Source organism: Pipra filicauda, unplaced genomic scaffold, assembly GCF_003945595.2.
Source record: "Pipra filicauda isolate LSUMZ 115617 unplaced genomic scaffold, ASM394559v2 scaffold62_size3274119_pilon, whole genome shotgun sequence".
Lineage (NCBI taxonomy): Eukaryota > Metazoa > Chordata > Aves > Passeriformes > Pipridae > Pipra > Pipra filicauda.
The window spans coordinates 2,409,862-2,422,127 of NW_024104787.1; positions in this window are offsets into that span (position 1 = coordinate 2,409,862).

Below are 12,266 nucleotides of genomic sequence, written 5' to 3' on the forward strand. Positions count from 1 at the left end.
CACCTGCTTTTACTGGGGACCACTGAATGAAATCAGACTGGAAGAATACAGTGAGCGATGAACCACAACAGCGTGTGCATTAGCTGGCTCTTGGTGCACGCCTCAAGTGATCAGAGGCATTCAGCCAGGCACACCAAAACCTGTTCTGCTAATGCACCTCTTGATGTGGCTTCCTCCTGGGATGGTCCTGTGTGGCTCCATCTACTTTTAAATTCATTCTTTAACATATTGCCACACTGTGCTACAAGTTCAATCTGAAAGCAAAAAGACCAACAGAAAGGCTATAAATGGCACTAGACTGCTACAGCTGGTGACAGGGGAAGGACCAGCTCTTTGCTTTTTGCCATTTGATGTTTCAGCTATCTCCACAGTAGGCCAAATTAATTTTCCAAAATGGCTATCAAAACTGTTCTGAACATGCACAGGACCTCACCTAGCTGCTGCACATCATTCCTTCCCTTCCAAGCAGATAAGCGAGAGAATGCACACTGCAACAGGACACAAAAGCATTACTTCCTGGTGCCTTCACCAAACGGCTTGCAATTCACCTACAGGAGGAGAAGGGGTGAGGGTAGTCAGTGTTTCAGAACCTTGCTCGAGTCACTAGATGCAATGAACCTGTACAACAGTCACGTGTCCACAGTTTGTCTCCCACTATTGAGATACTGAAGTGCCAAACCTATGTGTCAGATCTGTAAGTAGATAAAAATTAATCCAAGCTGTAGTCTGGCACTACCTTCTCCTATGTGGCAGGATGTGCTTGGGGTGAGTTACCAAATGTTAAAAGATGCCAGCTATAGCAACACTAAAGGAAATAATCGGGGAAAAATAACCAAACAGTATTACTCCAGTATCATGTAAGCAGTATTTCAACTCAGAACGGTGAGCAGCATCAAATACAGCGTGTGCAAATAAGTGAAATTGCCTCCCTTTGTTGAGAAGTCACCTCAGACCTTGTTCAGATACTAACCTGACAGAATATGCAGCCTACATCCCCTCCTTCGGGACTTTTCTTTGCAAAAAAGAAACATCACAATCATTACACAATTATAATTTTAAAGAGGTGGCAAACTACAGCAATGACTTGCTGCTGCCTGCCCTGATTTGTAAACATGCACAGGGATAACTGTCCACTTAAGCTTCATGAAAGTCAGCAGAAGCCTTGTGTTTAAGCAGAGGCAGAATTTGATAAACTCTTCAGACCTCTGACTCCTTTTTCTGTTTAAGTAGCCAAATTTTGAGGGTAATCAGGAAAAAAAAAAGACACAGGACATACTTCTACAAATACTTTCTTGAGTAATGCATTTAATTAATTAACCAGCAGCACATGCTTTCTAGGACTGTGGAAATGCCAAGTGCCCCTGCACAATAGAACCATGTGTATCAGTGAAGCATATGTGTGCTATAGGTACACAAAATTCCTACAGACAACACCAAACACTTCAGCTCAAGGTACTTTCAAGGCATGACAACGGATTATATTACTTGTTCACTGTGAGCACACTTTTTAACTATGATATCTCAATTTCACTTAGAAATCAAGAAAATCTTAATGGGCTTTCAAAAACCGGTATCTGATTGGAAGTATGAGATGTCAGACAAACATACGGAGCTTCTTGCAGTTCTGCAATCACAGGAGATTCTTGTGATAGAAGGCATAGAGTGTTACTAAATACATTAATAAAAGCTTGCACGACTGGTTGCAGATTTCTGCTTCTTCTAGTCATTTTTCAGTGAAAAAAAACTCTAGCATGTAAAGTCTATTGTGTTTTGGAGTTATGGAATGGTTCAGTTTGAGGCCAAACAGTATAAGCTAACTGTTGATGTTTTTTATCATAATTTTCTGTGAAAGGGATCAGTTTTATGGGTTTTTAATTTATTTTTAAACTTTTTCTTCCTTTTTATGTCCTACATGTTACAAACAAATTAATCATGCACGGTTTGCAGATGGACTTAAAAATACTGTGCTTCTATTTAAAGTGGCACTTTACAATATGTAAATATAGCCAAATTGCTCCAGTTTTACATACTTCTCAGGAAGAGCTGAAACATTTTTCCAGCTACAACATCTCAAGTAATGGAAAATTAACCAAGCAATTTGTGTAAAGCATGTACTGGTAGCTCAGATTTGATAAAAACCCAAAGCTTTATGCTCTTTCCAATGAATTCAGTAAGAATTTTGCAATGGATTTCATTAGGATTAAGATCAGGTACCTAAATCTCAGACTCTCTCTTTGGAGAAAGATCAATGAACAACCCTTTAAAATATAATCTGTTGCTAGAGGGGCTGAGGAAGCTTTTTTTTCCACTGAAAGCAAAGCATCATTTCTTTGTGTTTGACACTTGAAATCCCCTCTTAGTTTCTTTTAGAAATACCAAAGTGTTTGATGTGCCATATCTGTGTATCTTGAAAAGGATATTCCGGTGTGGAGTTCCTCACCCCACCAAAAAAAAAAAAAAAAAAAAAGATGGCTGATCCCCCTAAGACAGAAACTGTAGCTCTTGCTCAGCTCTGACTTTCAGAAAAAGAGGAGTAGGAATTTGAACTCTGGCTTTGACAGCTAGAATTGTGCAAATGGTTTCTCCTATTGTGGCCTTTAATTTATATTTACAGGCAGGAGGACTGGGGGACTTTCATGTCACAGTGTTAGAGAGGCAGTGGACTTTTTCACGGGCTGAAGGGTGGCTGGCAGCTCCAAAAGGGATATTCCAAAGTAATCCAGAGGCCACACAAAGGGTTCAGCGTGGTATCCTTCTGACTCAGTTATATTGCTGACAACACTGAAAGAGCTGTGACAGGTTGAGAGATGCAGGCCGTGGGCAGCTCTCTGTTGCTCTGAACAGAAACACATCTCTGATATAGAAACTTAGCATAGCAGTATTTTTATAATAGGTATGTGTGGTGTCTACGGTAGGACAAAGCTGCAAAACATGAAGTGGTGAGTAATAGAAAGAGCAGTAAGAAGAGAGAGTCAGCAAGAATGTTGTGAGCTGTGGTATTAGGATGAGCCAGAGAGAAAATGGTGGGAAAAAGAGGAGGAGGGAGAGTCCCAGGTAGGGAATGCAGTGAGTTGGTTATCTTGAGATCTGTGATTCATTGTGGGGAATGTGCACTACCTGCACATATTAGAGTACTGTAGGGAAGAAATCAGGCTGAGGAAATTCTGAAGTCTTCCGATAGGATTTATGAGCTTTAATAATCCAATGGCTCAGGGTCATCTAAGAGCCCAGGAACTGCTTGGCTCAGAAGTATAAGTGACTCTAAGGAGACATATGACAAACACAGCATCTGCAGGAGTGTAGTTACAGTCCTTGGCATAGGAGCCATAAGAATCACAAACAAGTTCACCAGCACAAAACAGTTTCCCATCAAGATCTTATCAAGAAAAGTCTTTATTGCAACCCTTTGTTTAAAGCAAAGTATAAAAGCGTAGCTTTCCTCCTAGCACACCTGTCTAGAAGACAAGCTTGGGTGACAATTTTCAGCTATCACAATAAGATGTGACTTTCAACACAGGTACATGGTGCCTCTCTCACTGCTGAAACATCACTAGACCTACACCTGCTCTTAAGGTGCCCTGGAAGAAGGGAAGTCGAGGGACTCGAGAACTTCATGGGTGAGCAAGTGCATCGAGGAAATGACAAAGTGGGGGGAAAGAAGAAAAAAGCAATCTAGAGAGGATTCCCCACTTACTTTCTAGAAATCCTGCCAGATCAGTATTAGGAATAGCAATAAAATATGCTTTGCAGTTGTAGGCTTGGTTTAACACTCAAAAGCAAGTATGTTTTAGAGAAGACCAACACCTCACTTGTAGATTGGATACTATATGAAAACTTAGAGACTGAAGTTGGAAAATGATTTGGAGGTGGAAAAAGAAAGATTTACTGTGCCAATCAGCCCCTGTAATTCTGACTACTCACTAACTACCAACTTTTCCATTTGAAATTCCCCTGAACATGTTGCCCTCTTAACTTTTGCTTCTAGAACATCTAGTCTTATCTGAAATGCATGTCTTTGAGTGTAAGAGTTCAAGAGAAGCCTCCCATTTTCATGAGGCCTAGAACTACCTTGAAGGTATTTTTCACAAGTAACTTGATACTACACTGCTATGTTGACACCCTTCAACCAGATGCCATTTTTCAGTTTTCCTTTACAATTTTTAAGAATCGTATTTAACTTCTCACATCAGAATCCCTAGAAAGGATCCTGGCCACAATGTCTGTGTAGCCTACATGTATTGCTTTGCTGTTGCCCACCCTACATCACTGCAGTATGCTCTGGGGCTCACACTGGCCACTTTCTTTAAGTCATCCAGTTGGAGAAGTGGCAAACAACAAACATTGGCCACAAACCTTATTCAAGAGGAGGTGAGGACACCCTCCACAAAAGAGAGAGCTAAGAGAGTAACATAATTTGCCGGCAGATCAGTTCCCTCACAATACATGTGAGATTAAGTAGTTGCCCCCTGTAAGGCCATGCTGTGCTTTATGTACAAAACAGTGTGCAGATGTGCCAAAGAACAGGAGCAAACTGGGAAAAAAAACCCTCAACAAAACTAAACAAATCAAACCAAACAAAAATTCCAACCTGTGCTAAATCACTTTTCCAAAACCTGCCCTTTACTGGAGGCAGCCTCTCTGTACAGCTTATGTATAATCATATTAGTTTCGTTCATCCTCGGTAAAAATGACCAGAAAATGCACAGATGTAACCTCAATTTAGCATAGTCAGCGTGACTCTACTTTGAACCATCCTACTCAAAGATCCCAACAGTAGCAGCAGCCCTACAGCAAGCAGAGACTAATTCCTGCTAAGTCATTTGAAAACCCTCTCAAGTTCTGTTAATGATGATAAAATGTGGCCTTTGTCATACAACTGGGAGTCTTGGAGGTTTTTTTGAGGAGCTATGGGTTAAAATCCTACTGAGGTTATCACCTTAACTTCACTTTTAGTGAAGTTATCACTCTTCGCTTTGACTCATTTGGGACAAACGTTACTTTATTTAAAATTCTCAACCAAATAAGAGTTTAATTAGGATTAATTTAACAATTTGCAGTGTTACGTCTTTAACATTTTGGAATCAGTTTTTATGTTGTCTACTGGAATGCAAAAAAGAGACAGTAAAGAACAAATGACTGCTTATGTAAAAATTAGGTTCATTCAACACGAAGTGATGGGGGCAGTAGGAAATCCCACAATGCTGTAGTTCATAGACAGAATACAAAGACAGATACTTAAGCTTCCAGTATTTTGAGGTCTTGGACCTCTCAGATCTTGGAGTCTTAAGCATAGTTATTTCTATGTCACTGCCCTTAAAATAATACTGTTCCCTCAAATTTTCTCCAGCTGCCTCCTTTTTGTTTCGCCTTGCCTTATCCACTAGACATATTTAAATTTTCCTTTGTTTGGAATCTACATTTTTTCACGCCCTAAAATTATAGCCTTTGCAATGTGCAATAACTGTAGAAAGTCCCTTCATTGAAAGAGCAGAACATGGTACAATTTTAGCATCATATAATTTCCTGCATAATTGTTAAATCATTTTCTTCCTTTTCTCCCTCCCCCTCTCTTTTTTTTTTTAAAGGAAAGAAAGATTCAAAATGCATATCCAGAGAGAGAGACAGACAGAAAACTTCACTGCCACATAATACCGTGCCACACTGCAACTCACATTTACTGCAACAACCATCTTGCATCAATGACAAGACTTTCCCTATATATTGCTTCGGTCACTCAGCACTGGACTCTGTACTCTGAAAGGCACTATTTGTTCACAAATGTAAACCTCATTCTGTGTTTGTGACGTATTCTCAAATATCACAGCATAAGAATATTAAAATAAAACTGTTCATAACATTTTCCGGTGCACCATCTGGGCCTTGCAAGAAAGCTGACATTATCTGTCAAACTAAAGATAACCACATTTTCTCTCTTTTGTATCGCTAATGTTTGTCATCGCAAATTTCACTTTAATGCTCCAATTACATTATGACATTCTTAGAAACTGAATGGCACTAATGACTTTCATTATTATTTACACACTTCCGTAATTATAAGGCTCTCCCTCTCATTCACAACATGTTCTCCCTCATAACACTTGCTCTGATATAAAGCTAATGAATTTTAAACTTTCTATTACATAAAAGCCCATGATTAATTACCCAGCTTCCCAATCTCTTTATGATGCACAATACAGGGCTCTCCTGCAGTGATGCAGCAAAGGGGGAAAAGTATGCAACTTTTATTCCCTCTTCAGTGAAAGTAAATAGAGAGATAAATAAAGTATCTTTCTCTTTAAAGTGGCATATGCAAATTTAATTGAAAACAAATATAAATCAAAGCATTCCTCAGGAGAAAGCTAAATATCCCCTTATTAGCCGCATGTAGTAAATAGGATAATAATGGCTATTCTTATCATCTTTAATTTTTCATTACAAGAATTTTTTTAATCTAGTTCAAGCAAATGAGATGGTAGAAGTAAAAATACATGTTTTTTACATAAGACATTTAGTGTGGTATGTTGTGTCACCAAGATCAACTATTTATGTGGTTTTAATTATTCAAAATACTCGACTCCACTGATAAAAAAGACAAGACAAAAAAGCCCAAGGTTGCACCAGCACCACACCAGATGAAGGGCAATTGTGACAAATATAAATTACTACACTTCAGACTGACAAAGGTAATACAATAAACCAGAGCCTAGAAGACTTTGAAAGACGTTATGGGGGCACTGAGCAGCCTATCAATGAAATTCAGAGCTCGCTAAGCACTGATACAGGCTGCAACCTGCACAAGCTGTACGTCTCAATGCCTATACTGCCAACAGAAACTGGATTCCTGCAGGCGAAGGTAAATGTACTGACAGTCACAGGGAGGAAGAATGGGTTAATTAAAAAGTGTGGCTACTCTTAGCCCATTTGCTGGCTAGTAAACTTGACCCTATGATAATGGGGAACCTGTGCGTATAAAAAATTTATTTCCTGCTATTCCAAGGAAGTTCCTTTTTTATGCCTCTCCCCAGTTAGTAAAGCAGGAGTCAGTATCAATGCAAATATATGCAAGGAATATAGATCCAAATGGGGCAAAAATCTCATCCTGTCATGACTGAATTGATGGATATCCAGCTATGAATGACATATTCTTTTAAACCAAGAATGGGACACCTAGAAAGATGAAGGTTCATTTGCCAGAGCCATTTACCTCTGTGTTGCCTTTATATGAACTCCTACTGCTGATCTGCTGCTGGAACAGATAAGAAAATTTTCTTTGTTGTGAGAAAAAACAAATGTGGTTAGTTTTCTTTTTAATATAATATGCTTTAAATGTCTAATCAGTTTCCAGTGTCACGGAAAACCCCAGAGGCATATTACATTAAATAATTCCCTGAAAGTTCAGTGCAACACAATGATACAGTGTAGTTTCAGCCTTGTGAAAATTCTGAGGGACTATAACGATACTTTGGTCTGTGTGGTCCTACGCAGCAAATAACTTGAAATTTTCTCAGGGCTTGATCCAAAGTCCACAGAGTAACCTATATGATCATCCTACTGTCTTCATTTAAGATCTCGTTCCAAGGCTGCTCATCAGCAATATCACTTATTTGAGTTATGAAACTCTCTAACATCAGAGAATGTTCTGTAGTTTAAAAACAAAAACCAAACTTGGATTAATCAAAAATCAGTCCTTCCATTCTCTTTAATGTTGTATTGCATGCTGTTATGTTGCAAAAAAATTTTAGGAGTACATTATGAAGCAAAAAGTATAAAACACTCCTATTATTTCTTTAAATCCATAGCTAGGAGCCAAGCTTTAGAGAGCAGGCAGGCTCTTGGCAGATGAGGAAGAAAGACATAGATGCAGAAGGAGAGTAGGTCTCAGAATAACATTACTTTTCTGATTTTAATAAAGTTCCTTTACTTAGCAATCAGGAAAAAAAGACAACTTCTGGCTATTCCGGCTTTAATCAACATGTAATTCAGGGATTCACTATTTGTCCTCAGACATTGTACAGCTGCTCTGCACAAATAGATAGAGTCCTCCTGAAATCCAGTTTTGTCAAGATTCATCTGCTTTCCATGGCTCTTGCAGTTCATCTTCTGTTGCTGACTCTGAGGTCAAAAGCACTGGACTAAGATATCTATAGGATATGTAATTTTATATTCAAAGCCTCCTGACATTTTGAGCAGAAAGTGTCAGGCTTATGGTCCTCAGTCAACCTTTACATGCCCATAAAGAAATTTCAGAATGCACTAAAAAAGTCCTTTGAATGGCATAAGAGATGTCCTATATGCTCTTGAAATGTTGGACCACAACCGTCACTTCTGTTTTATTTGCTGATGGTTTATATTGCAGGTAATCTTCCTTAAAATATAGTGAATAATGAACCACGGTAGCTGCTAATCTTAATGACTGTTTCCATGTTCTGGGTTAGACACCTTCATAGTTTTCCGATGTTACCCAGGAATAATTGTACTCTAAAGAAAACGGTGTAGTTCTGGGACTTCTACATGCACTAACTGTTAGTAATAGCACTTACACAAAAGAAATGAGACATCACAGAGTAAGACACAAACATAATAAAAAAGTTGAGCTAATAATTATAGAAAGATTATAAAACAATGGGATAATGTTCATAATAATGTCGTAACTGTGACTAATAGGACACCTAATTGTACCTATTAAGTGACACAAGGATTTGCAGTGATAATTTTATGGTCCATTCTTAGTGCAGACAAAACTAGTGATAAGTTTACAGCCCACAGGATCAATTGATTAGTATGACAATTAATATAAATATGTTTTAAAGACATATGGCATTATCCCTATGCTATGTAGCTTTCAACAATATTTTTGTTTATTATAATACTTGTATCATGAAATTCTAGCTAAGATAATTAAATATGTTTATATCACCATATTCCCCCAAAGATGAGTTAGACATGGGCCCCCAAGATTTCTTATGAAGTAGAAAATATTTATGAAACAATTTGAAAGTGAGACAAGCATGGCAAACAGAAGTCTTCTTTGAAATCTGTAACTCTATTACATGGCCCTGTGATCCACTGCTTATATAAGCATGTGAGAGATGAAGCCTTCTTCCCATCCTGTCTTTAGTGCCTAAGTAAGGAGAGCTTCATGATTTGCAGAAGTAAGTGACAGAGAAGGGAAGTGCTTCAGAAGCCTGGGGATAGGACCGAAAGAAAGGCGAGATGCCACTATGAAAATTAATTAGTGGTGATGGACAATGATCTGCTGAAGCTTGTTCTTAGGATTGATTTTGTTGTTAAGTGCTATATGAGATCTCCACAGCCCATGAAAGATGAGCCACACGTCACCAGAGAAAGCTGCATGTGAAGCAACATCATTAAGCAGAAGCCAGGTATTGACTTCAAATATCGGGGCTCTGATTCTGATTCTATCTTTTAGTGAATTGATAATTTTGAGAAATTTAACCCGTCTACTGGTGCCTTTGCTTATTCTTCACACCTGCTTCTTATCTTTCTTCTGGCTATTGTAATTCTGTGGAAAGTACTATCCATCATTATGAACTTCTGTCATGGCAGTCTGCAAAAATGTAACCTCCTACATCCCAGTCTGAAAGTAGTCTCATTGAAGATGATGGGAATTTCACATTGATCTTGGCAGCAATCTTGTTTGCCAATAATATCATCTGTATGTATTCTTTTGAAATGCTTCATATTGATTAACACAGTTTTTAAAAGCACAAACAATAAATTATTCATTTTTATTTATAAAGTAGTTATAGTAAGTGTTTATCACAGGCAGAGTATTTTCATACAAGTCAGAATACTTAGAAAATAAGCCAAATAAATCAACAAATCAGCTTTTCTCTGTCTTTTAACTGTAATACCTTTTCTATAAACATAAACAAAACTGGGAACCTCTTTCCTGAAATGCCTCAGAAAAGAGATGAGCCTTGCAAACCAAGAAAGCCAGTGAACACCCTAAAAGACAGTGCCTTCATGGAGAACATGTTACTATCAACTCCCCTGCATTAAAGGCACAAGCGCCTCCGACTATTTATCATACAAGTATATTGGACAAACGGTACTAAATCTACAGGAGTAAAATTACAAAGCTCATCAATTTTTAATAAAACTGCACAGCACTTGAGGATCTAGATGAATTTGATTCTGGACACATCAAGACACAGACATTTGGAAATACTGCGAATAAGGACCTTAAGTCATCATACCCTGCTATGGAGAATAACGTACATAAGGGATGTGAATTTTGAAGAAAAAAAAAAGATGCTGCAGTAGAATCTTAGCTGTACTTAGCTGTGTCTATCATTTTTGCTGTTTGTACAATACTTTGTACAGTAAACTGAATTTTCTGTGTACTGCCTTTCTCCTACCAGGAGCCGGCAGCTTTTAAGCTTGACTGCAAGGTTGGGGCAGGTACCAACCTTGCATATCTGAGCATTACAGCCCAAAGTGTTGTGCTAATTTCCAAAACAGTAGCAGGGGAGTCATAGCACAACCACCAGTAAAAGCAACACAAACCCCTAAATAGCAGAGCTCTTTCCTTTTAATTGCAGGGCCCAGCAATTTTTTTAAGGGTGAGCATTTGTCCAGTGTCCCCTGTAGGCCTTTTGTCAGCTTCTGTGCACTCTTGTTTGTTTTGCTGATGCTCCTCAGCAAACTTGATGATAGCTAGTAAAGCCATAAATATCTACACAACCATTTGAGAAAATCATCAGAATTAAAAAGCAGACAACGTTTCAATGCCAGTCTCCTCCATGACTTTTCTCAAACACCTCTTAGGAAGGTAGACAACAGCGGCCTCATGTCCAAAACAAGATGCCATGCCAAGAGCTTAAGAAAATATAGATTTCCCAGTGATATAGGACTTTACTCACAAAACATGAAGGTAGCATACCTTGTGGGTCCTCAAGATTAATGATTTATGCTGTTCGTCTCTTCTGCATTACCTTTTACATCAAGAAAATGAACTATTTCAGACTTTCTTTGCCCTTCAATTCCTCCATGTTCCTGTCCTGTGTCCCATGCAGTCTCCTTCCCCATTTTCCTTTCTCTCTCTCCGTATTCATGCCGGAGGGCATATCATGATGAGGTTCTCTAATCAATCGTCTGACTCATTGCCTTATGGCAGAATATTGCCATGGCTAATGACTAATATGGCTGCAGGATTTCCAAATGTCATCTTATGAGATCTTACAGACTGCCTATTAACTATTTTTTAGCCTTGCCAGGATTAGCTGTGTAGCAAAATAAGACAGTATGATTTAGCACAGTAAACTCATTTCTTGGCAGCTGATTTCTATTTATAGGTACAGCCTAAATAAAACAGTATAGGACAAAGTATTTCTAAACTGAGAAATGCTCCATTTATGAACAGCTTTTCCTATGATACTCAAAGTGTTTATTTGCACAGTGAGTGACCAAACATAGTGGTTGAAACTTTCTACTTTTTGAAAGATGGCAACCGATATTTACATTCATGTAATGATTCATTATAAAGGAAGAAATCTGTGAAACTGCTGAGACAAATAGTTAGATTCATTGCATTTGTTGATTTTTATTTATACATAGAAAATGCTTTTCCCTCCAAATTACAATTTTGTGATGAGCTAAGGAGTGGCACAGTACATTTTCTCTCTGCATCTCCTGCGTCCCTGCAACTGAAGCTAATATTTGCCCTTTCAGTTAAATGCAGTTATGATATGATAACAAATTAGTTTTACTTTAGATTGACATGAAAGCAGCATACTTAATTTCAATAAGATGAATTTTTCACACTGATAAAAATTATCACAAAAAGCAGTAAGAATAATCACAAGGAGAATTGTAGATGATTTTAAAGTCTGACAAGATACAATCCTGATGATGCTTAAACATGTCTAGTATTATTTGCAGATACATACATTTGTTCTATTATTCTTTTCTTGCCACAAACGTGTATATAGCATGGAACTACAAACATTCTCACCCTCTTGCCTTTTTCAAATTCCTGCACTGGTGTGAACAAAGAACTCCATAATTAGAAGATTTTGATACTTCCTCTGGGCAATCAACAGTTACACTCCTGCAGTTTGACCATTCCTGAAAATACAATAATATTCGACCAGTTCTCTTGCACAAAACTAATTTCAGCATTGACAAATTTCCCAGATATCCATTTATAAATACTTACTGACACCTTCTTGATCAACTCATCTGGTCACCTTGCCACTGACAGTACAGTAACATCGATGTGAAACGAACATCCTCAGAGATAC